This window comes from Megalopta genalis, chromosome 4, assembly GCF_051020955.1.
Source record: "Megalopta genalis isolate 19385.01 chromosome 4, iyMegGena1_principal, whole genome shotgun sequence".
Lineage (NCBI taxonomy): Eukaryota > Metazoa > Arthropoda > Insecta > Hymenoptera > Halictidae > Megalopta > Megalopta genalis.
The window spans coordinates 10,406,047-10,433,309 of NC_135016.1; the positions used below are offsets into that span (position 1 = coordinate 10,406,047).

At 41.3% G+C, this 27,263-nt stretch overlaps 1 protein-coding gene across 5 annotated transcripts in view; it reads left to right on the forward strand.

Annotated features, from left to right (window-relative positions):
• The window catches only part of LOC117224871 (neuropeptide CCHamide-2 receptor), a 140,204-nt gene that overhangs the window by 87,715 nt on the left and 25,226 nt on the right, over positions 1–27,263 (forward strand). Inside the window, exon 1 of one of the 5 annotated variants that reach the window (XM_033478093.2) lies at positions 529–1,099. The exons of 3 other annotated variants lie outside the window; for them this stretch is intronic. The gene's annotated coding sequence lies outside the window, so the exon portion shown is untranslated. Of the gene's footprint in view, positions 1–528; positions 1,100–8,457; positions 8,540–27,263 lie in introns of those variants that run through there. One more of the 5 variants, XM_076521283.1, reaches the window with a different exon arrangement.

Here is a 27,263-nt window from a genome sequence, read left to right on the forward strand (position 1 = left end):
TTTATATTTGTTTATAAATATAATTCTGATTTTTAACGCGCCTTATTATATTATAATGATAATATAATAATAATAATAATAATATAATAATAATAATAATAATATAATAATAATAATAATAATAATAATATAATAATAATAATACAATAATAACTGACAAATGTATCTTTTTACAATCTGAATAATCGTAAATTACGATATTAATGGCCCGTCAATTCTACGGGATCCGTGAACCGAGTGATAAAATAACGCGTCTCATTACAATAACATCAATCCTCCAAACGAATCCTCCAAAATCGAACGACTGCTGACGATCGAAACCTCGTTTCCAGGAGCATGCTTTAGCGGAGAGAATCATTCTGCCGTGCGCAATTGGCGGAGTCCGATTCGGAGGAATTGGGGAACGGGGAAAGACGCGCAAAAATGGGAGAAGCATGGGGGTGTTTTCGAGGGGGGGATAGCCGAAGACGTGGGTGCGGGAAAGCCCTCGGAAGAGAGTGGTAGCCGCCGGGAAGAGGAAGCGAAGACACAAAACGGTTGCATCGTGTTTTGCGACTGCGTCGAGGGAGCGTGGATCCTCCGCGGATCCAAGTTTCGCTTCAGTTTACCGCGCGCTCTCGATTTCGCCGAATTGATGCCTGCTGGCACCCGGGTCCATCGACGACGCTCCTCGCCCGTACCGAATTAGGCTAAATGTCCGCCGGTGGATCATCGTTGATCCTCGGTAGTCCACGGAGAAACGGGTCGAAATAGCCGAGGAATCGCGATTATTTCTCTCCGTCGCGTTGCTCCGATAGGATCAATGGCTGTCAGCGATCCAGTGCTCGCTCGTTTGCTCGGGAGCTTGGAAAAGGATCGAGCGTGCGATCGGTAGCTCGAGGACTCTCGCGATCGAAGAGAAATATTCCGGATAATCGGGAGAGTTTGGTGTATCCTGGTGCGATTGGATCGCGCGCGCGATTTTAAGGATCGCGAGTGAATGGCGCGAGTGTGCGGCCCGCGCTGGACGATGGAGGCCCGTTGAAACGTGAAATCCAGCACGTGCGAAACCATCGGGCCCCGCTGCACCAGCCTCGGGGACATCTGGAATCGTGGCAAGGTAAATCGTTTACGCGGCGCCGCCGGAATCGAGTTGCGGTAATAAGGATCTACGAAATTACAGCGCCGCTCGGATCGAATCCCCGATGCCAATCGGGTCGCGTAATCGGCATAAACGGCAGCTCTCTCGAATCGCTATTGAAATATTCGAACGACGGGATGCTTCAGCGAAACAAAATGGCAACGGGCGCCAGCTATTTATTGACTGCGTGTTCGGTGGATGGATAACAACGAGGTGAAAGCCACCAATTTTTCCGCCGGACGATAGAGCGTTGCTGAATTAATCAGCGGAGCGGTCGGAATGTCGAGGTTAAAAAATCGCTGTGGTTTTTCAAATGGCGTTGCAACGGTGTCGGTTTCTGCGATCGTTAACGGCGACTCGTTTTATGGCTAATTAGAAATTTTTTAATGACGGGCTGCTTGGGAGGCCGATGTTCGGTAGACGTACGAGCCGCGGAGAAATTTCTGTCCCTGTATCTATATATTTGTACAGTAGAGACTGCTTTGTCAGAAGGTTTATTTTTGTAATATCCTGTTACCAACGCATTCTATTATCTGAAAATCTCGTTCAAGTTCTCTATTAGACCATAAGGTATCTAAAATAATACGATATGATTAAATAATGGAACGTTTCGATACCAGAACACTGTAAAAATAAATGTTCGGTTAAGGGAGTTCTCACCGTATTTAGCTGCTTCGAAAATAAGGACACTTCGATCTAACAATCTACGTAATTTACCAATTTAAAAAAAAAATAGATCACAAGACTGAGCAATCATGTTTACATTAAGTATTCAACATTTGCTCCGGACCGTTTCGATACATTTTCAAAGACCTTTTCGAAAATTACTAATGATCGTCTGTTATCGCAATTTCGTTCCACGCATTTTTTTAAAGTTAGTTTCAACTCATTCGTCGACTTGAATGATTGATGGGGGAAAGCGCATTCCATTCTTTCACTCTGCCGGGCTATTTTCTGTCGAAATAAATCGCAAAGATGATCTCTGCGAGGCAACTAGATTAAAGTAGAAAGATAAATAAAATGGGCATTGCGGCTTGAATTAATGTATCCACGGTCCCCGAAGTGGCAAAAATAAATAACCGCGCGATTACGGCGGCACTGCTGTCGCTGGAGAAAAGAAACTGATTTCGGAGCGCCGTGTAAAAATAGTACGCAATAAATTGTGTGCACACGCGGAACGGTGAGAACCGGCGAATAATTGATAGGTAAACATTCCTCGCACCTCGGGACGCGGTATACGCGATACACACGAGTGGTTTTCTAATTTTAACCGTTAATGCCTCGGTACCGCCTACGCGTGATCGCGATACTGTTAACGCGGCAGCCGTAAATTAATATCGCGTTCATTCTCGCGAGGGATTCGCGCGTGTTGAACATCGGACCCGGCTAAATCGCGAGATGAATGATGTTGAGGCCCAGCGAGAGGGCTCAACAGATGATCAGAGACTCCAACTTGACGGTCGATCGAACCGTTTACGACCACCGCAATCACGATTGTAAGCTACAGACATCATGGGCGGCAGACATAAACGAAGACCCTCCGCGAATAAATCGTGACTTCACTGTATCAGACAATAAGATGATACTTTCATTCACGATTTACCATATCTCCGACTAAGACTTTTTTCGGCATATAAATTATTATATTTTTGTAAAATTGTGTCGTATAACAGTAATTTTAGGCCCATTTTATGGCAAAATTGGGTAGTTGCAAATTATGATAGTGGAAAGATTAAAAGAATTTTAAAATGTCAGCGCATTATTTTTAACCTATTAAAATGATTAAAGGATGATTAAAGGACATTTTATGATATTTTATGATATTTTACGATATTGTACGATATTTTATGATATTTTATGATATTTTACGATATTTTATGATATTTTACGATATTTTATGATATTTGACGATATCTTATGATATTTTACAATATTTTATGATATTTTACGATATTTTACGATATTTTATGATATTTTACGATATTTTATGATATTTTACGATATTTTATGATATTCTATGATATTTTATTATATTTTATAATTATAGGATATTTTATAATTAATGGATGATTAAAGAATATCTCGCAATTGCGTATTTTGCGTAAAAATCCGCGGTCTACTAATTACCGTACCTGTTGCCAAATAAACAGCCAAAATTGTCCGATGGAAATTCGATTTCGACCAACGATACCTTGGGTGAAGATGAAACCAGGCGGCTGGGAGGTTCGACAGGAGAGTTCAGGATAATGCAAAGTGGCTGCCAACGTAAACGGAATTAGAATTTCTGCAAGAATCGAGAAATCTCCGTCGTGGAATCGCTTCGTGATGCCCGGGAATACATTAGACTTTTTTCCCGACGGTTTCGAGTATATAGGACCGGGTCAGTTTCAACGAATAACGCGAAGAACGAATTCGCATGATCTCGAGACGGCAGACTCATGAAACATCGTCCAGAAATTCGCTGCGACGTGTTGCAACATCTGTCGCAGACGTTTCCATGATTGTCAACAGCGGTGTAAACGCTCTCTCGCGAATTACACCGTGCATTTATATATATAGTTGTCGCCTTACCTCGACTTCGACGGTTTCGAAGGAACCGCGTGCGATTAACAATTAATTTGTTTGGAGTGCAGATCTTCCTAGAAATTCTGGCATGGTTGAAATCATCATCCGTTTTCTAGACATTTGGACTCAAAAAAGCTGGCCGAAATTATTTCATTCCGTTTCACGAGAACGAAATAACTTGGAAATGGAGTGACGATATTATTTACCAGAATTTTACTTGAAATATGCACATGGTACAAAATTTATATTTGTTAAATGAGTTTGATTTTTATGGAACTGTTCGATTTTTGAAACATCTGTTATGTTCCTCTGAATTTAATCTAATTGACAGTGATTAAAAATTCTTATAGGAAAATTGTACTGATTTTAACGATTCTTCGAGTTTTTATAATAATTATTGGTAATCTTTTAATATCGTTAATCTCCAAAACACAAGTGACGTAGAATATAATATTTAACTATAAAATATAGGACATTTTTTGGACGACTTTTTGAGTAATTAACCATTTTCTTCGCGAGTATGGCAATGCAGTAAATTCTGTCTAATTCGCGCTCAGATTGCGCACAAAAATGGGCAATTTGGGAAGAGGAGTTACGATTATATCAGCCTTGCGGCTAGTTTTTATGGTTACTGATCTTCGGTAACTATAAAAAGGAGCCGCAAGCCTGGGATAATCGTAGCTCCTCTTCCCAAATTCTTCTTCTTCGTTACCAAGTTGAGCGTAAATTAGGGAGAATTTACTGCACTCGACATATTCTACAGCATGGAATCTATGCACGCATTCACAGAATGCCTGAACTTCGCTGTATTAGCTAAGTTCTAGCCTGCATCAAAACTGAATTGAACTCTCGAGCCCTCCTGAAATAAATTAACTTTAATAACTGATTAAACATCGATGGGGAACCCAGAAATTACTCGCTAAATTAAGTTATAGACAATCTCCAAATGCATGGAAGATGCACCAAATTCACTTGATATATTCTGTTCGTGCAACGTTCATGCAATTCAGCCGAGCGAAATATTAGAACATTCGCGTGACATTGGCTTCGCCATATACATAAATAACAAGTAATATTCGATGCATCGTTATATGGAAGACCGGGAGCAGCGAGAGGCTGTTATAGAATTCTAAGTCCGTATAATTATGCGTCAAATAATATTTTATGCAACGCGTGCATCTTCCGCAAAGTCTGCAGATTGGTTATTCCAAGTAGCGTAAAACGACGGTGGTCTCGTTCCCTTTGATTATAAATTCGAATGTAATGCTGTCGAGCATATAAACCGGTCTTCATAAATCTCTGGGAGAAATCACGAAATTTCGATGTGGAAATAGTCGATCTTGGGATTGCTGTACCACTGTGGAAGAAACATCGTACGAAACTCAAGCTCGGCTCCTTTCTGATGCCAGAAACCTCTACTTTTATGCCCTCCAACTTTATTTTTTTCGTGCATCGGGTTGCCGTTATCAAACAGAGCCGAAAGCCGAAGATTCTATTTCTCGTAAAATCTTGCAAATTCGAACGACGCTACGGACATTGAACAATTTTCCTGGAGATTTCTTTCGACGCTCATTTTAAAGCGTGAAACCTCTACTCCGGGGGTGTCAAACTCGAAAGCTAACTTGGGCCAAATAAACAATGCTTAACTTTAGATGGGCCGCAAAAAAATCAATGTTCATAGAAACAAATATTTTTATTTTGACTAGTACATTGTAATAAACATATATAAAGTTAAATTATTGTTTACGTCCTGATACTTGACATCTCTTCTCTGATACTATCTTTCCTATTTCGGGAGAAATTTTATTGGCCGAGACTACTTTCAAAATTTCTAATTCACATTCCTACTTTATTTTTACTTTGCGTCGGATATATTGACTGGGCCGCAAAAATGTTCATCTCGGGCCGCGAGTTTGACACCCCTGCTCTACTCCCTCGCGTCTTTTCACGGTATTCCATCAAAGATCGTTTTTTATTGTCGAAAAAAGGGAAACACCGAAGATGATTTTCGCGTTGAAATTTCCCAAATTCGAACAACTCTATGGCGTTCGAAAAATTTTTTGGCGTATTTATCTCGGGGCGATCCTATATAGAGGGAAGTCTCCCCTTTGTAACTAGCCCAAAAACGTCCAAATACGATTTATATTCACCGTTCTATAGCGCTTTGAATGCACAGTGCAATCCATTCTCATATCGAAGCTGTATTGCGAGAAGTATTCGTTATCAGCCTCGTGTATTTAGTATGGAAGTATCATACGTTCACGTCAGCTGCAATTTACATCACAAGCCGATTAATGTTTTGTTCCCCGAAATAAATTGACCGCTGGAAAACGTCGTAATTATAACGAAGAGCAATGGATACTCGGACGATAATTGTACGTCGCATTCGCCGATAGCACGATTTTGCCTCGTTAAAATCGAATAGGGCAGCGCGAGAGGGAAGCTTCCTCCGCGATAATTGAGGAGTGGTAGTACATTTCAGGCCGCGAATCGGCGGGACTCCCTGTTCAAAAGTAGATCAAGGGAGAAGAAGTTTTTACTCGTTTGGTCGGATGCGCGCCGGCTCGTCGCAAAAGGAATTTCCAGTTTGCGGCGTAAATATGCAGAAATCCGCGGAATAACGAACACCCGGCTGATTCTAATTCGCCGACCGCAGCTTTGCGGCACCGGCTGTTAATAAAAACATTCCTGGACTGCGAACTGTCCCTCAGCGAACACGGACGGGTTCTTGGAGACTCATTCCTCCGACCTTCTCCTATTTCTACATCACCGTCGCGATCGAACTGCAATCACGGAGCAAATAAAATTCGCAAAAAATTTACACGGTTAAATTTACGTCAAATATTGTATATGCATATTTTGTATTTTTTTTTTTTTGTAACAAACATACAATGGTCTAGCTGGTTTTTGTGGACATGTCTCTCCTTTTATTACGTATTATTTTTATTCAGGCATCTTACAGAATTATCATACTGTAAAGAAACTTTCATCGTTAAATTTAACCGTACGGATTTCATGTAAATTTAACTCTGTGTTACGACCGAAGGTGGGCAATATTTTATGCAGATGATGGATTGAAGATAAAGACTAATGAATGAAATTTTGTTCGACACTATCGAATAAATAATCAATCGAATAAAAATTTGTTCGAATAAGAATTTATTCGTATAAGAATTTATACGAATAATAATCGATTTAAATAAAGATGGTAAAATATAAAGTGTGTTTTTATAGCTTGTCGATTTATTTCGTCCATACTACTTTTTCGAATTATTCGAACAGAAAATTTTTCGAATCATTCGAATTCAAAAATTTTCAAATCATTCGAATTCAAAAATTTTCGGATCATTCGAATCAAGAATTATTCGAAAGAAAGATAGAATAATCTTTAACGAATAATAAATTATTCGAATAAAATGTTCGACTAAAAGAAATTCATTGGAATAATTATTTTATACTAAACATTTACTCGAAACAATCCGAATAATGTCCGACTCTGATTGCGACTGCAAATAAAAATCGTAACAATATCGAATATCTACAAAAAAAAGGCGGGCCGAAAAAGGATCCATTTGCAACCGTTATTGTATTTTTTAGTGCGCTGTGGCCGAAACGGAAAAAGTTGTTTCATAACTTTTCCGAGGTGTATTTATTCATTCCCGCTGCACGATATGAATTTACGGTAGTATTATGTCCGCGGATGCGCATTAACGTGACTCGTTGTTTATTCAGTGCGCCATTTAAATTATTCCGCGCACTAAATGCGGCGTTTGAATTGTAAACGATCCATTAAAATTAATTGTTTGTGCCGCGGCACATCGATAATTGAAGACAAAACCTATGCGAGTCGCGTAGAGATGGAAGACAGGTCCGTCGAATGATCGGATGTCGCTGACAAAGTTACAAATTCCCGTGATAATTGGCTTCGACGACGAACGAGCTCGATTCTAATAAAGTCACGGGGCTTTCAGCTTGATCAACGCTGGGATCACCGGCCACTCAATTAGCTTCTTTGAATGGTCCAGAAAGAAGATGTTCTCGAGGCTAGCTGTTTCGATGGCGCGGAACTCGAGAATCGAACCACCTTATCGAATCCGACATATTGTATCGATTCGTATTATATTCGCTATCGCCGCAGCGAGTTTCGCTCCCTTCGATTTCGCGGAATTTATTACGCCTGCGGGTTAAAGTTTCTCCAATGATCGCAAAGACTCGTTAGCACGTGAAATTGCTGTATTAACGTCGATGAAACACTAAAGTAATACGGTTTTATGTCCCGAGTCTCCCATCAAAATTTATGTCCCCAGATTCATTAAGAACTGCTTTGAAAAATAGATTAAAGCCTCGCTTTGGATTTAAAGAATTTAATACGGAGAGATATTAATCTTGTCGCTAGAGTATCGCCTTCTTTTGCTTTCGCCCGGCCCTTCTCCGTTTCTGATTAAAGGAAACGATTCTTCTGACAGGGATACGACAGTGTTTGACGAGACAAATGCGCAGAATCTTTTCGATTAGGTACGAATTAATTTCTATAAAATCGAAGGAACACTAAGTGACCGAAAAATTGGCGATCTTTGGATACCTGTAGTTTCGCGTAAAAAAATCGCAAAATATTCTGCATGTGCTCATTTTAAAGGATGAAGTCTCTGCTTTCACGCCTTCCAACTTAATTTTACATGTACTTATTATTACTGTGAAAGGGATCTGGAATACTGACTGCATTATATAAATGATGTGTAGCGTTCCATGAAGCAGTGATGAAAAAAATCGCAAATCAACTTCGGAGAGGTCATCGCAGAGAAGAGGCGTTCGAGATCATAAAAACGGAGGCTTCGCCCTTGAAAATGAGCGGAGGTAGGATTTTTTCCGATTTTTTAACCCAAAGTTACAGAGGTTTGAAAGATCATCAATTTTCTGATCATAATTTACCGTGCTGTCAACTTCGTGAAGTCGTGTTTAGCATCGCGGCTTGTCTTCTTCAGTAGTTACCCTAACAGCTGTCCGCCACACTCCCATAAACCCGAGTTTGTAGTCTGTAAGCGGCGGGAATGGGGTGCGCAGCTATACATTGTGTATTTCGAGCCTCTTCTCCGGCAAACTACCTATAAATAACGCAAACTACACCAACCATTCTTATCTGAACCGGAAAAAGCAAAAGCAAGACGATGTTATCAACTTGATGTAAAATTCTTCCGAATTCTGCCGAGGCTGTCACAGCAATAGCGTCGATTCACCATCCCCAATTTATTTCGCCGCCGCTCTACGCAGAATGAAAACTCTGTGCAATGAAGAAGCGCAGCGAATGAAACAGGAAAATTGGTTCATAAACTCTCTGGGAAGATCGCACCAATAAACTGGCACCGCGCGGTGGTGTTATCTCTCAAAAATTTATGGACCACGGATAATCAGACCCCGGTTAGTCGAGCTTCCGCTTTATAGTCAAGTATCAGAAACTTACGGATATTCGCGAGAAATAATTTGAGAGCAATGCTCGCGTCAGCAGCGTCTGGTTTTCCATTTTCTTGGAATCAACAACTCTAGCATCATGGTCAATTAGCGGTCAATTAGCGACCGTGAAAAGATCACAGAAATATTACAGTGGGTCTGTTTATTACTTGAGGTCTACAGTATCGATTGGCATGCGTGGCAACGCAGTTATATTTTATTGTTTAAATCTACAGTTTCTAGAAAGGTAAAAGCATGAAGAATATTTCCTTTCATGTTCACACAGACGTTAGCTTACAGTACTTGGTAATTTGAGAAATAATCACCTGCGGTTGAAAAGTTGAGCAAATTTTCCATCTTGAATTTTGTGTTTCCATTGAAATTCGCGGCGAGCTTGAGAACATAAGATTGACGACGTTGATGAAAATTACGAGCTCTTGTCAACATTTTGAGAAAGGCCACCACTGCGCATCGCGGCGCGAGGGTCGCAAATAAGATCGCGATATCACAGAGCTCGCAAATTATTCGTGCTCGCAATATTTCGCGTGTTCGCAATGCATAATGCAGCCGGCATTGTCTGAGAATTGAAACGCCGGGGTGTCGAACGGGCCGAAATTAATGAAACAATTCGAAGCATGAGCATCTCGATGCCTAATTAAGTCGTCGGGACAACGTCGCAGCCGCGGGCGGGCGCGCGCACTTTCGATATTTCGCAATTAAGTGCACCCGGAGCCAAATATGCAGCCATACATTTGCGGGCTCCATGCCACGGCTGATTGACAGGGATGTTCGCAGAACCACCAAACCAATTCCCACTCGCAGCAGAGAGTTTCGCGCAGGTACAATAATTTCTCCCTAATTCGCGCTCGGATTGCGCGCAAAAATAGACAATTTCGGAAGAGGAGATACGATTATTCGAGCATTCCGTCTCGTTTTTATAGTTGTTGGCAATCGGTAACTATAAAAACGGGCCGCAAGCCTCGAATAATCGCATCTCTTATTCCCAAATTGTCCAGTTTTGTGCGGGCTTTGACCCGGTTGCCGATTGGTCGACAAATTTCCGATCCACCGTTATGATTGCGCGAGTGCACCAAGCTCCATTATGAAAACATCCCGACGAAACTGCATCGTGATTTTAATAAACGCGAAAGTTCGTCATCGTTCGTTGGAATATGTTCGAAAGTGCATCGAAAGTTAAGCGCCGATTTTAATTTCGTCTCGAAAACAGGTCACGCGAAACTGTATCGAGCAGAGATCACGATTTTGAAGGTGTGGTATAGACGCGCGTAGAATTAATATATTCGGCTTTTAATCCGCGCACTTCTTTCTACATGGATACACGTGTTCCAAAATGCACAGGAAAATATACGTAGGACATGCATGGGATGTCTTCGTGCTATTTGGAGCGCATTATCCGTGAAATATTGCAGCATTAATTATTCATATCATAACTACGACACTAATTTTCGGCTCGATCTAGAAATTCAGTTTTACCGCAATATATTCCAGCAAACTGAATTCGTCTAGGATGTTTGGGATGCAAAAGAGTTAACGCTTAAACGATCGCTCGCGAGATTTCTCGTGTTTCGATGCTGAAGCGAACAATTCTGAACAATCGGAAAATGAAGATTTTTGAATAAAGAGGGACAGAGCCATAAATCTAGAAGCTTCGAAGGCAATTCTGGCGTAAAACTTTTACCAGAAGATGCTCAAAGCATACCGCAATGTGCATACCGCGGTCTTAGAGTAAATCTACGGGAGATAATATGCGGTCATTTAAGTGTTAAAATGCAACTCGCTATGATAAATTTTAACTTTTCTGTTTCAGTCTCATTAATCAAATTTCTTGGATATCCTGCGAATTTTCGGACTTGATTTGCAATGTTTAACGTGTCAATTCGTCGAAGTATATTTCAACAGAAACTGTTTGCTCAATTTGCAACCGTTCAATTGATATTTCGTGTAGAATATTAGAAACTAGAACATTGCGTAAAAATCGAATATTCTGGTATTTTTTTCACGTGCAAATAAATATGTATAGAAAATTTATTCATATTTACAGTATGTTAATCGTGAATCCGTGTACAAAGAGGAACACGATGATGACGCAGATATATTAATTACACGTGTGCATGCACATTTTAAATACACGTGAAACCCATCGAGCGTTGAAAATCACTAACTTGCATCTCTCACCATTTTTATTATGTATATATGTTTGGATGGAAAAATCGATTCAGTCATTTTCTACGAGAAGGTCATAATATAATGTTAGGTCATTTCGATCGGCCCGGTAAGTTTGATGCTGCCATCGAACGTCGAAGCCAGTCGCATGGCGCGAAGCTCGCGAAATCCAGCGGCGTTTCCGAATTCGCTGTGCCTCTCTTTTCTTGTCGACGGCGAGATAGACAAAAACGCAGCGTCGCGTGGACGTTCGTTAACGAAACAAAGAGGCATCGGTCGTAGGCACTTCGGCGAACAGCGACGCGCGAATAAAATCAGATTGAACGCGCGTCAAGGCTCGTCGGCGTCGCGACGACCCTCTTTGCCATGCCGCCGTTCAATCTCGTTCGCTCCAAGTGAATTTATGCGGGCAATATCGTCTCCGCGAGATCCTTGCACGACCCGCAATCCTTTGTAGACACAAGCATTGTTCGACGGAGCCACGGGATGCACCATCGTTGAATTCGTGGATCTCGTTCGACGCGGATCCATCCGTCGGGAAACAACGTTAAAGCGATCGCTGCAACGCGGCCGGCATCGATCCAGATTTTTTCCCGTCTGGGAATTCCCTGCGCACATTTCTTTCGCTGATAGAAAGCCTGCTCGATCTCCGACAAAAGGATCGTCGCGGTCGGAATGAATCTTTGTCTGGCAGGCTCAGATCCTGATTCGAGGTAGCTAATATGATAAATTCTTTTGTAATGTATCTCACTTTATTCGAGCGGTTTTATCTTTATTCGAACGGGATCCTTTTATTCATGGAATTAAATGTACGCTCTTCGGCTTTGTTCGATCAAAGGGGATGTAATTTTGTTGCAGATAATTGTATCGCGCTGGTTTTTGGCTTGTTTCGAAGGGTAGAGACTGTGTATTTTAGCAGATTTCGGCATTATTCGACATGTTTCGAATAAATATTTATCTAAGATAATTATTCGATCGAATTCCTTTTAGTCGAATATTTTAATCTAAATTATCTTGTTATAAATCATTCTATCTATTTATTCGAATAATTCATTATTCGTCATAAATCATTCTATCTATTTATTCAAATGATTCTTCATTCGACTGATTCTTTATTCGAATAATTCTTTATTCGAATAATTCTTCAATCGAATAATTCTTTATTCGAATAATTCTTCATTCGAATAATTCTTCATTCGAATAATTCTTCATTCGAATAATTCTTTATTCGAATAATTCTTTATTCGAATAATTCTTTATTCGAATAATTCTTTATTCGAATAATTCTTTATTCGAATAATTCTTCATTCGAATATGATTCTTTATTCGAATAATTCTTCACTCGAATGATTCTTTATTCGAATAATTTTGTATTCGAATAATCGGAAAAATTCTTTATTCGAATAAATTTGTATCTATACAAATTCGATATTTATTCGATTACGTCGAATAAGCTTTTGTTCGTTAGTCTTTGTCGTTTATCCGTAATCCGAATAAAATGTCGATCAATTCTGCATATCAGATGCTTTGGTTTTGTTGGTGTAAATTCTGTTCTGGCCTTTGCAACTGCATTTTTTGCAGCAGGGTTCCATTCTTGGCAAAAATGAAGCTTTGCAGGTTTGCGGTGCGCGTGCAAATTTTTTCCGCGAATGCAACTATCGCGATGTAGAAGCGTAAAGTTTGCCGTATCCAACGAGCCCAAAAACGTTAAGCTAGGATTTTCTGGCGCCAGTCTGTGACCGTTTGAATTAAAAGTGTGCCGTAGCAACAGAATTTGAGGCTTTTGTCGTCCCAAAAACGGAGTTAAAAATTTTCACGAACTTCAAACGGCTGTAACTTTGTTCCGGATTATCGTATCGCTATGGCGCTAGTCTCATTTTAAAGGGGGGAGTCTGTACATTGCAGATGCGGTAGCTGCGTTGCTGGAAACTCACTGATCCGTTTGCAGCAGCATTTTCTGCTGCACAGTTCGATTTTTTCCTAAAGTGCAACTTTGCCCGACCTGTGAGTAGCGTAGAAATTGATGAACGATTTTCTGGTACCCGTCTATGAGCTTTTCAATCAAAAGTGTACCGCGCAAGTTCAATTTGAAGTTCTTTGGGGTAGCAAAACTAACTTAATAATTTACCGAAATTTAACGGACTTCGAGCGGCTGTAACTTTGTTGCATACGGTTCTACCGCAATGATATTGGTCTCGTTTTGAAAGGCGGAGTCTGCAGATTTCAGCTACTTCAGTTCCGTTGGTCTAAATTCGCTATAGCGTTCGCCGTAGCACTCCAGTAATTTCTTCCTAATTCGCGCTCAGACTGCGCACAAAAATGGACAATTTGAGAAGAGGAGATACGATTATTCGTACATATATTATATGATTATCTTTTTATAGAATATACATTATTTTTTTATAGTTACCGATTGTCATCAACTATAAAAACGAAACACGAGCCCCGTGTAGGCCAAAAATAGGCCAAATTGCCTATTCTTGTGCGCAATCTGAACGCGAATTAGGAAGAAATTACTGTATTTCCAAGATTCGATTTCCGCCTAAAGTGCAACTTTTGCAGAACTGCAGAAATCGCAGAAAATTGTTTAGTTCCTCTATCTATCGTCTTTACAATAACAATGTTAAATGCAATAATAAACCAGCAATATCTCAACACGTGCAAACGAATAACGTATCTTTTCCAGCATCATCCAACATAAAGTAGCGAAGGAAATCGAAGCAGTAAATGTTACCCCGAAGAATTAATGTTCGTTGATATCTCGCATGCTATTGAAAATCGAACATCCCATTCGTCCACCGAATATATTCATCGCTGAACCTAATAAAAGCTTCCGAATAAAAGAACTATCGCATACAAATGTATCTTCGCATGCGAAAGATAAATATACACCTGGAGCCCCTGGGATAAACGATGAAACCGTGTTATCCTTTGTTTCCCGATTCCGGGCTGCTTCTAAAAATGAGTTATCTGCTATTCGAGCTCGCCCGATGGGCTCTTCGATCGAAACACGCCGCGCCGCGCCGAATTGTGAATCTCCGGCTCGCAGTTCGTCGTTCGTTTAACGCGAGACGGCTGATCTCGATCGAGAGCGGAGATTGGCGTGCATCGACGGGAATTCGAGACAATAAATCGAGGGTGCCGCGGAAATTGCGGCCGGTCAACGGAGGAAGGATTAAGGATTCCCGGAGGGCGGATAAAAAGGAGGGTGCGGGCGTATCGCGGCTTGCGATCGTTTCATCTCGTTTAATTGCTACCGCTGTAATATCCCGCTTAATTATTGGGATCAGCCTGGCGTAGGTAAACAATTCAGACGAGACAAATTCTCACTTAATTTGCTCTAACTGCGCTCGCTCGGACGAGGCATCTGTGAACGATCGAGAACCGGCTGGCATTTCCTTTCCACTTCCGTTTAAGATGGCCGTCGTTCGATGGCTTCCCGCGGTGTCGCAGCGCTGGCTCTGACATCATTAAATCCGCGGATTGTCCGTGTTCCGGACGAAATTCCCTTTGGAAAATTACAGAGACCCCCTTTGGCTCGGACGTTGTCTAAAATGACAATGCGCCTCGACGAAGGATCTACCAGAAGCCGGGCCGCATCTTGATGAAATTTATCGTTCCCCGAGATCCCAACGGCTCACAAAAGAGTGACTTTGCCTTTGAGATTCCGCTGCATGTTAAACAAAGGATTACTCGGAAGTTCCATGAACGCCGGCCATTTGAATTCTCGCGGACGGAACAACTTGGGCGTCGCTTGAAAAATCCCTGGCCGCAACGAATGCCCGGTGTTTGAACATTATTCTTAATTACCGTGATCTATACAGGGTAAAATCCCCTTTCTCTGTTTAGATTAACTTTGGGGACGGCTGCGTCCGCCATTTCGGTCTTCCTCCGGTTTCAAGTAGAACTTACGGCACGGATTCTGGAACGAGAAGAACGACGGCGGCGAGCGCCGATGGTCGTACAGAGAATGTCCCGGCAGTGTTTGCAGAGCGGCGAAAAGTCCTGGCGACGCAGCCTGCGGTCGATAAGTATCGATTCATCGCCGGATTCGCGCAGATGGCTGGCGACGAGGAATGGAAACACTCGAGCGATTGTAGCGTTGAAAGCCGGCGCGGCTGAGTGGCTGGTTTTAAGGAGTCCTCGAACGATTCGCGTCGCCGGAACCCGCTCGAACGAGAAAACGCGCCTCTCGATCCTCGAAACGTAACGAACGTAAACGTAACGAAGACCGTCAGCTAATTACCGGGAACTAGGATGGCTCGACGCCGATGAAATTAAAATTGAATCGCGCTAAGATCCACGGTAAGCAGTCCCGTAATTACCGTGGAAATCCAGGGAATCTCTTGATCAACAATTTTTACTGTCACCGTAAACAGACGCCGCTGCAATTCCGTCCTCCTCGGGAAACTTCGGTGGAAAATATCGGCAGCTATTCTCCGTTCTCCCTGTTCAGGGTAAATATTCGCTATCTTCGAGACGATAGGGATCTCTCCATTTTCCGGGTATCGTGTACGAGTCGGGGAAATTGTTGACAGGATTGCGACAATGTAAATAACAATTGCCAGATAGGTTCTCTCAGATATTGGATTGTTTATCGATCCGATCTTGCGAGAGTATAGGCATTGTTCTTGTTGAGGACTCATCAGATGGATGACGGAGATCCTCTGAATATTGCACTTGGTGCCGACTAACTCGAAGGACCACCCACTGTAGTGGGACTAAATGAATTGCTAGTACTCTATTTGTAACGCGCAACCTAACCGTTACGCGTATCTCTCTATGTCATCTGTTCTGTCCTGTCTGAAAGTCTAAGGTGTTCTCTTCTGAAGCTCTAAAAATGTTCTGTCTCTTCTGATGTTCTGTGCTTTCTGTGCTTTGGGCCTTACCCTACCCCCCTTCGTGGAGTCGGAAAAATCCCGGCCATCCCTTCCAATGTGCCCGAAGCACGTTGTCTCTGATAGGGATGACTGCGTGGGCCACTTGCGCTTGCGGGTGGAGGGGTGTTTGGAAAGGCCGGGAAAGTCCAGCTGGCCAGGATTGCCGATGCCGATATCTAGCGACCGATTCTCTGGTCCCTTAGCCTTGGGGCTTTATGGTAAGGGTTTCCAGAACCTAAATGATGGCATGACCTTCATCATCCGAAAAACTATTTAATTTATGTGTCGAACCGGTCCGCTAAAGAAATTGCCATTGCCCTAAACGGATTACAAAAAACTCTTAAATGGTCGCCCGTACCATAAAGCCATTTCCAAACCTCTTACCTTAACAGTTCTCGTTGGTTGCGACACAGTGATGCGAGTTGGACCTAGAGCAACATATTAGCGGATCCGTCACAGATCTGGATCAGTTTATCGGTTTTGTTGCTGATTTTTGCATCGATTAAATACGATGTAAGATCGTCGTGGAAGTGTCAACTTCGATTTCTGAACCTTTTGAATCTTTCAGAAGACAGTATGTACAGAGATTATGCAACTATGAAACCTAACGATACATTTCTCAGATCTAATCCAACTAAATGTTCTTACAAAGTTTGATCTTGCTAGAACGTAACGTAAAATTGTTTAAAAACTGTCACTCTCTTTTTTTTTAAACTGTATGAATCTCTTGCAAAACAGTACCTAATCCAGGCCTAATTCGAGAAATATTTTGCAACGTCCAATTGTATCATTGGTAGACCTTTCGCAGACTCGACCCAGCTAGATCTTCTTGAACATGTCTGTCTGGCTAGAACCTAATGTAAAATCGTTTCAAGAGTATCATCATCGACTTCAGAACACCCTGAATCATCCAAAGGGCACTACTTAATTCAGCCATAACTTTACGAACGTCTCGCAACAGCGAAATCAAACGTCGTCATGCTTGGAAACATATCTCAGACCCAAGTTAACTAGGTTCAATCAGAAATTCGCGATATGCCGACGCATGAGATTGTTCTAAGTGGACATTTCCTGAACCCCCTTTGGTGACAACGTCTTGCGGAGGAAGTCTGAGTCGCTTGAAGGTGCCCATCGAGGAACGCCTCTAATTTATGCGCCATTAGAGCGAGTCAGGACGTCGGAGTGTACCGCGAGGATCGCACAAAGGCTCTGAAGAGGAGAGTGTCGAGGATCGACGCGTCGTTGAATTGATCTTGGCCGTTCGTCTGGGATCGAGAGCGTCGTTCCAACGTTTACGACCCTCTTCGAGAATCGAGAGACTGGTTATTTTTATCGATTAACGACCAGTGGCTGTTTATCAGCGTTCAGAGTCCAATCCGGCGCGGGTTTGAAGCGTGAGAGCTCGCAGCTACCGGCAACCCGAGGCGAGACGGGTTAGCAGTAAATTGGTTTCGGTGATAGATCCTCGATGGATCGCGTGCCGGTGCTTTGGATCGCTTTGATCGACGAACTGCGGCCGCGTCGGCGGCGACAACCGATTCTCTCAAGAGCCGACGACGTTCTGGAAGATGGAAAACGGCAATTTCGAGGCTGATCGGCTTCTCGCCGGACACCGGTAGCATTTGAAATTCAATCGGCGCCCGCGATTAATTAATGACTCGGAATAATAGCGCCCTTACAACGGCTCGTTAATCGCTGGCTCGCATCGGTGTGAAACGATTGGCCGCCATTAAATCGTTTCACGTCGCTGGGTACAGGGCCGGCGAATTCATTCAGCCGAGGCCATTCACTTGCCCTGACCAGAGCTAAGGGAAGATTATGGGACAACTGTTGATTCCGGAAAATGCTCCAGGCTCGGGAATCGATGCTGGATTATAATCTTCTTCGGGAACCTGGTGATCAATTTGCTGCTGCGTGGAGAACTAGAGATAGAGTACTCGGTTAAATGATGGTAAAATCGGTTAGTTAATCAATTCGTACGGCAAGAAAAGAAAATAATATATGCCGTAACGTTAATTGTAATCGTCGAACATCGAAATCATTGAAATTCATTTCGATTCGAATGAAGTGAACAACCTTTATGTTCGACCTGCACTGTGACAGATGCACTGTGTCAGACACATGATTATTTATTTCCAATAAATAATAATCTTAATTTTCTAATAAATAAAATAATCCACTAAATATCGAAATAAAATTACTGGTACTAAGCATCGGTGCAAAGTTTGATCCCTCTGTTGTCAAAATCCAGGAATGTGCGCCAACGAAAACGGACAAGGCACTTCCTCTAAATTGAAACGAAACTTGATTCATCTGTTATCAAAATTCCGGGATGAATGCAAACGAAGATAGACGAATCATTTTTTTCCTAAATTGAAGCATAACTCGATTCTCCTGTTTGCAAATTCTAGGGACGAATGCAAATGAAGACAGGCAAGGCGCTTCTTCTAAATTGAAACATAATTTGATACTTCAGTTACGGAAATCTAGAAATGATTGCAAACGAAGGCGGACAAGACATTTTTTTTCTGCATTGAAACGAAATTTGATTCTTTCGTTATCAAAATTCAGGTGTACGAATGCGAATAAAGACAGACAAAGAATCTGAAAAATTCCAAATTGAAACATTTGATCCTTCGATTACGAAATTTATAAATAAAGGTAAATGGCGAAGAAAGAAGAAACGAAAATTATCTCGTTCCACCAGGGAAATTTTAAAAAACGAACAAGTGTTAATCAACGCAGTTGCGAAAGAACTCGTAGTGTAAATAGACGCAAGTTGACCCCAGGAAACGCAGTCGGATAGTTAGTGCAGATTATTTAACTCGTGCACTGGTTGCAACCCGATATTAACACATGTACCACGGTTCTAAGGGATGCTAAGCTTCTGTGCTCTACCATAGTTCTACCGCGAGGTTAACTGCATTAACACCTCGGCTCCTGCTGCTTTTAACTACGGCATTTCGCGGCTTTCGTTTGCTTTGCTTTGAAACAATAACCGATTGGATTAAGATATTACCATCGATTTCCATAGCAAAGGGTTGTTCGTTTAATTATTTACCGAGACGATGGGAGATCGAATCGTACGAGAATGTCTGTTGACAATCACTGGGTCCGGAATAAACGCGATGTCGCGTCGCCTGCAGACTCGTTTTCCGAGCGATCGATTACAATCGGATCCGATACAGTCCGATTTCATTTGCACAGCGTTTAATAATTGCCGCGGAAGCGATTAAAGAGTTTCCATTCGAGTGTTGTAAGAGCTGCGATAATTTCGTCTCGGGGATGCTCCCCCTCGATTGAAACTCCGCCGATGTAACGAGCCGTGAACCGTGAACTTTCCTCGATGAACCGGCCTGAAAGAAACGCTCGAATTAATTAAATATTCGTCTGATTACGCAGCTCCCGCCCTCTTGTCAGCGTGAAAATTACGGCAGGCGATCGAACGGGCAAGTAAATATCGCGCTCCGCGGCGAAAGTAATTAAGTATTTCATTAAAATAATTACTACACTGCGAACGCCCGTGCAAATATTCGTTTTCATTGGATGTTCTTTGAGTACTCGATGAAACATTTCTACAAAAAAATCCCTGAAAAGTGACAGCAATTTCATTCACAATTCGACGAATTATGTGGATTAGTATTGGGTAAGACATTTTGTATAATATTGTTGTTCAAGGGGAAAAATTATCGAGCTTCTTTCGCGTACAGGACAATCTTTGGAAAGTCTATTGGCTCCTTGCACTGTATTTTCTTTCATAAAGTGTCAATTAGCGCTTCATCGTCCTTAATAACTTGCCTGATAAAACGAGGCGAGGCATTTCTGGCATAACTTAATTTCCTTTAATTCCTAGATTTTGATAACAGAGGAATCAAATTTTCTTTCGATCCAGAAGAAACGAATAACGTTAATAATTAAAGATTAAATTATAAATAGATTTCCGGTAAAACAGATTTCCACAAATTCACACACACACACGCACACACCATAAATGTAATCTACTAGGCTTCGTCGAATAGGGTTCACAGCCCGTGACATCGTTTAGCAGCCTCTAATTAGAGGCTGTGTAATTACACAGACGAACCCAATTGTATCCCCGCGGATGATATTTTCTTAACATCGAGATGTTGTTATTCTTTCATCGCACGTCATACAATTTTTCGTCATCAACTCGCATAATTGTAGAATAGCAGAGGGGCTGGAAAACGTGTAGGCATAATACGCGATCTACTCCCTGGATAACAATGACATCTCCCGGGGGGTTGAACAACGAATTTCCTTGGCGCAAGCTATCGCGCATGTGATACGCAAATTGATATTGTACGAGGACATACGAGCAGCGCAATAATTCTACTAACCCTGTATGTAGATGGTTATCCGGAGCGGGGGTCGCGTCAAAGTGATATCATCAAGCTAGCATGTCGCTTGGTTGATGATTATCTGCGGCGAACATTGCAATCTGACATGGCAATCGATTGATGATGAACCGTGCCGCCGATCGGTCCTCGAAACTGCATGATCTAATGGGCCAAATCGATCAATGTTTATTGACACTGTGTACGAAAATTCCTCCTGCTAATTGACTGTCAGAAATTCGTTCCTGTTGCGAAATGATAGATCCGAATTTGATCAAATGTTTTGGAAGAGAACGGGTCAGTGGTCCTATAAACTAGACGATCTAATTAGGCCAAATCGATGAATGTTTATTGACTATCTGCCTGAAAAGTCCTCTTGCTAATGGACCGACGAAAATTCATTTTTATTACGACGTGTGACAGATCGAATTTGACAGAATCTTTTGGAAGGGAATGTCAGAGTTGCAACCATTGTCGCAAATCCTAACTTTCTGGACGTTTTTGGGGTTGATTATTGAAAATTGTGTGCATACATTCTGCAAAACGCAGAATAAAAATAAAAATTCACATGTTCTTGAAATCGTTTCAATTTTAAGACAGTGATACAAGATACGTAAATTCTTCTGCTTTATCACTATACGCTTGCCAAATTTTTGCCATAAATGCATAAAGTCCGCAGTCTAATAATTATGAACACCATGATTCCTCCGGAAATTGAACATCGATGCCAGTAAAATTCTATTCTTGTTAACTTGACACTCTGTAGTTTTCAAAAAAGTATTCACTTTATTACCGACGCGAAAGGAGCCAAAATTATTGGGTGACGTATGAGACTTAACTGTTTGGCAATTACTATGAGAGAAATTTATAAATTGACATTGAACGAACTTGTGGACCGACTCTTAACCAATTAGCTGTGACGCCTCCTTTCCAGTGCGCGCAGCTATACAGGGTGTTCCACAATTATTTTAACAGCCGAAAATGAGGGGTAGCTGAGGTCATTTGAAGTAACTTTTTCCTTTGCGAAAATGCAACCTGCGGCTTTCTCTACGAGTTATTAACGGAAAACACTGACCAATGAGAGGTGACGGCGCGAAGTTCGAGAGCCCGCAGCACGAAGCTTTGACAGATGATCGGGACGGACTCGAGCCGCGTTCGAAGTATTGAACAAATCACGAAGCGAGAATTTTTCGGATTTTTTTTACTACGTAACAGTGATATTTTTAAGAAAAACGCTGTTCACCTTTACTTTAGAACGTCGGAAGAATATTTACTAATTTTTCGGACCCGAAATAGTAAGTAATTTAACCGTGACGGCCGTTTTAATTTTCTAGTGTGCATGACATACCTTGTGTGTAACATGTGAAATTTTTAAGCAACGTGTACAGTGAAGATTAACAAAGTACGTAAATGATATTTTAATTTAAATAATTCTGTGTCCGAGCACAGTTCAAGGAATGATTCGCAAAGCTAATTTAATAAATAATAATCGTGTTAAAGGACGTAAGGGATATGTTTGTTAGAGAGAAATATGAAGAATATTATCAATAACCTTGACATATCTTAAAAATTTCATATGTTCACCTTGACATAACCTTGACATCAAGGTTATATCAAGGTTATGTCAAGGTTACATCAAGGTTATGTCAAGGTTATGTCAAGGTCATATCAAGGTTATGTCAAGATCAATAATTCCGTGTCCGAGCACAGTTCAAGGAATGATTCGCAAAGCTAATTTAATAAATAATAATCGTGTTAAAGGACGTAAGGGATATGTTTGTTACAGAGAAATATGAAGAATATTATCAATAACCTTGACATATCTTTAAAATTTCATATGTTCACCTTGACATAACCTTAACATAACCTTGACATGATCTAGACATGATCTTCACATAACCTTGACATCAAGGTTATATCAAGGTTATGTCTATGTTATGTCAAGATCATGTCAAGGTTATGTCAAGGTCAATAATTCCGTGTCCGAGTGTTTGTTAGAGAAATATGAAGAATATTATGAATAAGAAACTCGCCCATTTAGAGAATATGTTTTCGTTTTCACTAAAATTGCAATTTAAACAGCCAATGGTCACTACTTTCTACGCACGACGAGTATATTCGTCATGACACAGCTAAACTGGCTAAGAACGAAGTGGTGTTCATCAAGGTATGAAAGAAATCAGAGTGAAGGGCTTAAGGAAGAAGAGTCCTGGCAGTGCCAGTCAACCACGTAGCCGACAAACACGACTCGCCTCGTTCCATTTGGGTATTTCGTTGCAATAACCGAAAGTGCCGGGAGCATGATAATTGGAGGCGTTCGGGTCGAGCTCCGGCAGCCGTGTGGACACAAGAAGCGCAAACATATCATTAAAACCTGAAGAAAGGTACACTGCAGGTGCAGTGTTCGCGCGAGCATCGGCTCGCGAGCAGTCCAAGAATAGGTCGGCAAACTCGTGGCGTCGATTTCGCGAGAAAATTCGTGCACGCGGAGGCAATCGTCGGTGACCCGAGAAAATCTCTGGATCAACGTGATTGATATCGATCTGCGAATCGGAACGCGGTGTACATAGATAACGCGAAATTCCGGGCTCAAGTGATCGATTGATCGCTAACAAAGTTACCAAACAGCTACGATCTCTTCGTCCAAATTCTCTCGCCTTTAGTACCAAAACTTCCGTTTTCGATTTGCTATGCTTTGCTTTGTCTTCATCCGAAAGAATAGCCACAATTAGCTTGTACTTCAATCGAAAAATTAAATAACTTTTTGTACATACTGCTAAAAAAATTATAGCACAGACAAACTTTGGATAGAAATTTTTGTAAATTGAAGCTTAAAACTTCTACTTTAAGTTAATCTTTCTGGATTTTATATTTAATGCGCCCTCACACCACTGAAAACCGTTAAACGCGAGGCCATGTTTGTCATATTGAAAATTGCCAAGTTTGACGAAATGCGCGGACTTTGACAAATATTTTTCGGAGATGCCGTTTACAGTCTAACAAAGTTCGATCCCTTCCCTTTAATTTAAAAAAGAGAAACGAGGCTGTGATCTTTTCTCGCGATGATACAACACTTTCAAGTAAACCTTGTAATTTCGTGCATTTCGGATCAGAAGCTCTAATCAATGTAAATCCATTATCCTTGAAATTGATTTGAACAAGGATTTTGCAAATTAGCTGTAAAAAGATAACAATGACACTAATAATGTAAAGCACGATTTTTATTACAATTAAATGAAAAGAAAAAATCAATATTAATATGTAATTATTTACAAGATTACATTTTATCCGATTTTGCTGGCACGGGAAGAATTTCACCGGACAGAGACCGAACTGGGAACGGCACGATAATGCGTTCCGACCATTAGTTTTCCCCCCGATTTATTCGCGGAGAAAAATAGTGAATATCACGACCATTCCAGTTGACATAGAATGAATCAGCCTCTGCCATTTGTTCGAATTGCACGTGATTTATCAGTGGTCGTTGAAATTTGGCGTCCAATAGCCCACTGAATGAAGAAAATGTTCCCGCGGTCGCCGAGCACCGTTTCCCTTTTGATTCTCGCTGAGGAATGGCTCGGTCCCGGCCATTTTTTCTGATCATTGGACATCGCCTGCGATGCTTTTCACTCGCCTAGAATTCCTCGGCAGGATCTATGGTACGCTGAAACGTAACATAAGAGAGCATTTGTCCTGAAAAGTTCGCCAAAATTGTTTGATGCGATTTCGCGAGAACAAAAGTGCAATAATTTCTCCCTAATTCGCGCTCAGATTGCGCACGAAAATGGACAATTTGGGAAGAGGAGATACGATCATTCGTGCCACGCGGCTCATTTTTGTCATTACCGATTGTCTTAATGGGAATGGAAGTAACCCATTATTTGCGACAATTTCACCAACAAATGCAAAGAATAAATGTATATATTAATTCAATTTGAAACAAGTTTTCTTTTGTAATTATAGATTTAAATGAGTTTCATTCATCATCAAAGTTTTCTTCTGCAATTATAGATTTAAATGAGTTTCATTCTTCGTCGAACCGATCAATTTGCGCGTCGCTGCAGTTTCTGTATTTGTCTCATGTTTCTGTACATAAAATTAAACTAAAAATGTTTAGAAATTAGATTAGATATTATTCATTTAGAAAATAGGTGTACGAATTAGCAGCTAACTCACTTTGAAGAGTAATAAAACTAGACTGCGGATCTTCATGCGAAATAGAAATTCTCAAAGACGATTGCAAGAAACAGAAATGAAATAAAAGTAAATTATTAAATTAAATATTAATTAAATAAAAATTATTATTATTCTAATAATTCCGATAAGTCGAAAGCAGCAGTAAAATTATGTAGAACAGGGAAAATATCGTTGACATACGTGTGTGTAGGTTATTGCGCGAGATGCATTTGTATGCAGATGTATTTCTACGAGACGGCAAATAAAATGCACGCTGACATCCGTAAAAATTGAATACGTGGTGTACCGGTTAAAATCGACTTTTGGCCATTTTTGAGATCATCCGCTACGCCGTGCGTCGTCGGGACGCCGCTGGAACGTGAAACGATCGTCTTTTCCGTAATTGTGTCGTTTGTGCATCTCGACGACCTCGTCCGTCGTCTCGAATGGGCCGCAACGGCGCGCGAACGGAGAATAGGGGTCCGGATGATGGCCGGATCAATGAGGACACGTCGTCACAAAGCAATAACGCGTGATACGACAACTTCGACGCGAAAGGTGATAGTTGGTCCGCGTAAAAGGACGCTGAAGAAGCAGATAGGGCCTCCGAGTCGTCGTAGCTATCGATGCCGAAGAGGCGGCATCGGTCGAGTGCCGTTTACTTTGCCGGCGGGAATCGCATTATTCGCGTTATTAGCGAACGACAAAGGGCTTTAATCCATCGACGGGGGCCGGCGCGACGTTCGCGTAACTGGATTCGGAAACAATCATGCGGCAATTAAAAAGAGCACGGCCTGGCTCCGTAACGCGTTTAAGACGCTGCAGGAAAATTGATTTAGCTCGAGGAACATTCTGAAAGCGTTCGGATACACGCCCGGGAAAACTGTATTACGAGGGGAGACGATCGTTCAGTTTTTCGCGTAATTTCGACCCGGCCGCGTTTCTTTAGCCTGGTTAAGGATTGTAATTAAAAACCGCCGTTACACGGTGTCGTACGGCCGGCGAACGGAACGCCGCGAGACGGCAGCTGTTCACTGAATCCTTCTCGGGGCTGGTCTCAAAAAATGTAAGCAGCCCGATCCGCGTTGTGATGGACGCTTGCCAGAAACAACGTTCAGCCTTGTAGGGTCGAAGACCTCAATTTCTGCTGTAACATTGCCAGATTCATTATAAAGATATCAAAAATTCATCTACTAAATGTGGACGGTATTCACTTTTCTAAATCGAAATAAAATTGGACCGTTCTCAATGTCCAACGTTTGTTTGCAGTTCTTTGTCCAAATAAAATTGTCTAGACTGACGAAATTCAATCCGATTTCATTTGTGTATTTTTATGGTGGTATCGTGCGGAGTTAAGCATCATTCTTTATTCGAATAAAATTTTATTAGAACGAATTCTTATTCGAATAAAATCTTATTTAAACGAATTCTTATTCGAATGGAATTTTACTCGAATAAAATCTTATTCGAACGAATTCTTATTCGAATAAAACATTACTCTAATAAAATTTTATTAGAATAAGATTTTATATGGATACGTTTCTATCTAAATCAATTTTTATTCGATAGTGTAGAACAAAATTTTATTCGTTAGTCTTTATCTTGTCTCCGTCATCCGATTAAAATTTTGCAGGTTCGTATAAAAACAAAGCCTCGACTGCAAAAATAAAGAAATAGAAATCGCGACAATTTAAAAATGTACGATCTTTTTGTCGCCGATTGTATCTGGTTTTACCGATGGCTAAGGGCTGCCTTCACTCAGTCGACACTTCCGGTTCCGGCCAGCCGACGATCCATTGGAATGTGATCGATTTTGAAACTTTGTTCGGTCGCCGATTGGAAAAGTTCTGCTCGCGCTGTCAAAGACTCGATGAAGTTTCTCATTAACTCGAAGAACCAGCCACTTAAGCGGCGCGTTACGGCTCGGGCAACTGTCACATTAACTTCCTGGCTCGCCAGAAGCGACGAACCGAAGTAGAATGCCGTCGACGAGGGAAAGGGCGAAGTTTAGGCGTAAAGTATATCAGCGCGCGGAAGTTCGCGGCGAAGTAATTGCGTGATAAACCCGAAATTCCCACTGCTGGAAGACTTGCCAGGCGTCCCATAAATCTCGGCAGGGGTTACAGTCGAGCGGGAACATTCCTCTGCTGGTTTGCTCCTCGTTTGTTTGCGTGGGAAATCCAGTGCAACAAAAACAACTGAAAAAGACCGTTGTCTGCAGGACCGGTGATAAAAATTCCTGAAAACCAAAATCATTTATCTAACGGGGCGTAGATCTTTTCTTGTGTTATTCTCTCGAGCTTCTTCGTTGTTTTGTTAGCAGAAAGAATTATGACAAAGTGTAATATTTTCAGTATATAATACATAAATAATGTATAGATTATATAAAAATTATACACATAACACGAGAGACATCTTGAAGAAATTCCTCGGTGCTGTGAAAATTCTTGTGACGTCCATGGGAGACTTTAAACTGTGGACAGAATTTACCTATCTTCTTGCTGAGTGTCCAACGATGATTATCACAATTTTAATAAA